The following is a 2,500-nucleotide window of genomic DNA, read 5'->3' as shown; positions in this document are numbered from 1 at the left end:
AATTTTAATATTTTTCACGCATAGACCCCGTCAAACGCTAGAAGTTGGCGGGGATGTCTCTCTTGTGGCTCACGGGGCTGTTAGGGTCGCACAGAAATGCCTCGGAATGGGAAAACGGGTCATTTTTGTGTGGCCACATTGCATAGGAACGGCATGAAACTTCCAGAGGCATTTGCAGCAGGAATGCATGTGCACTCAAAAACGTCTATATTTTTCACGGATAGACCCCGTGAAACGCTATAAATTGGCGGGGATGTCTCTCTTGTGGCTCACGGGCGCTGTTAGTTAGGGTCGCACAGAAATCCCTCGGAATGGGAAAAGGGGTCATTTTCGTGTTGCCACATTGCGTACGAACGGCATGAAACTTCCAGAGGCATCTGCAGCAGAAATGCATGTGCACTCAAAAACGTCTATATTTTTCACGGATAGACCCCGTGAAACGCTAGAAATTGGCGGGGATGTGTCTCTTGTGGCTCACGGGGCTGTTAGGGTCGCACAGAAATCCCTCGGAATGGGAAAACGGGTCATTTTCGTGTTGCCACAATTGGCATACGAACGGCATGAAACTTCCAGAGGCATTTGCAGCAGAAATGCATGTGCACTCAAAAACGTGAATATTTTTTCACGGATAGACCCCGTCAAACGCTCGAATTTGGCGGGGATGTTTCTCTTGTGGGTCACGGGGCTGTTCGGCTCGCACAGAACTCCCTTGGTCCACCTGATTCGTGCATACAGGCAGCAACTAAAACTCTGTAAACCTGCTGTGAGGACATCTAAACAGTGGACCAGTGAGGCTGTGGAAGATTTGCGGGCGTGCTTAGACTGTACTGACTGGGATATGTTCACGACTGCTACCAATAGTCTGGATGAACTCACAGAGGCTGTGTACATCAGCTTCTGTGAGGACTGCTGTATCCCAACACGTACCAGGGTGAACTTTAACAACAACAAGCCCTGGTTCTCAGCAAAGCTCAAAAGGTTGAGGTTGGAGAAGGAGGAAGCGTTTAGGAGTGGGGATAGAGACAGATTCAAGGAGTCGAAGAACAGGTTTAGCAAAGCGGTGAGAGAGGCTAAACGACTGTACTCAGAGACACTAAAACACCAGTTCTCTACTAACGACGCTGCTTCTGTCTGCCAAAGGGCTCAGGCACATCACCAACTACAAACCCAGAGCGCCCCACACCACTAACGACTCCCGCCTAGCCAACGACCTGAACGAGTTCTACCGTAGATTTGAAAGACAATTGGACTGTCCTGAACCACCCCTTCCCACCCAAGAGGCCCCATCCCCCACCCATACTACAGAAACGACTCTCTCCTTTCAGGAGGGAGAAGTTAATGGGCTTTTCAAGAGGCAGAATCCACGCAAAGCAGCCGGGCCGGACTCTGTCTCTCCAGCCACCCTCAGGCACTGCGCTGGCCAGCTGTCTCCGGTGTTCACCAACATCTTTAACACCTCCCTGGAGACATGCCATGTACCAGCCTGTCTCAAGTCCTCCACCATCATCGCTGTGCCCAAAAAGCTAAGGCCAACAGGACTAAATGATTACAGACCGGTCGCCCTTACATCTGTGGTAATGAAGTCTTTTGAGCGCCTGCTCCTGGCACACCTCAAAGCCATCACAGACCCTCTCCTGGACCCCCTTCAGTTTGCCTACAGAGCCAACAGGTCTGTGGACGACGCAGTTAACATGGCCCTCCACTTCACCCTACAGCATGTGGACGCCCCAGCATCCTACGCCAGGATCCTGTTTGTGGACTTCAGCTCTGCCTTCAACACCATCATCCCTGCCCTGCTTCAGGACAAGCTCTTCCAGCTGAACGTGCCCTACTCCACCTGCAGGTGGATCACAGACTTCCTCTCTGACAGGAAGCAGTGCGTTAAGCCGGGAACAGAAGTCTCTGACTCCAGGTCCATCAGCACGGGAACTCCTCAGGGCTGCGTCCTTTGCCCACTGCTCTTCTCCCTGTATACCAACAGCTGCGCCTCCAATCATCTGTCCGTCAAACTCTTGAAGTTTGTCGGACGACACCACCCTCATTGGGCTGATCTCTGGTGGGGATGAGTCTGACTATAGGTGGGAAGCTGACAACCTGGTGACCTGGTGTAGCCAGAACAACTTAGAGCTAAATGCTCTAAGGACAGTTGAGATGGTTGTGGACTTCAGGAAGAATACAGCCCCACTCACCGCCATCACCCTGTTAGACTCCGCAGTCAAAATTGTGGAGTCCTTCCGCTTCCTGGGCACTATTCTCTGCCGGGACCTCAAGTGGGAACTGAACATCAGCTCCCTCGCCAAGAGAGCTCAACAGAGGATGTACTTTCGACGGCAGCTGAAGAAATGCAACCTGCCAAAGACAATGATGGTGCAATTCTATACAGCGATCATTGAATCCATCCTCACCTCCTCCATAACCGTCTGGTACGCTGCTGCCACTGCCAAGGACAAGAGCAGACTGCAGCGTATCATGCACACTGCTGAGAAGGTAATTGCCTGCA

This window comes from Petromyzon marinus, unplaced genomic scaffold, assembly GCF_048934315.1.
Source record: "Petromyzon marinus isolate PM22_M1 ecotype Great Lakes invasive population unplaced genomic scaffold, UKy_Petmar_22M1.pri1.0 PM_G_Scaffold_221, whole genome shotgun sequence".
Lineage (NCBI taxonomy): Eukaryota > Metazoa > Chordata > Hyperoartia > Petromyzontiformes > Petromyzontidae > Petromyzon > Petromyzon marinus.
This window is presented reverse-complemented; position numbering follows the sequence as displayed.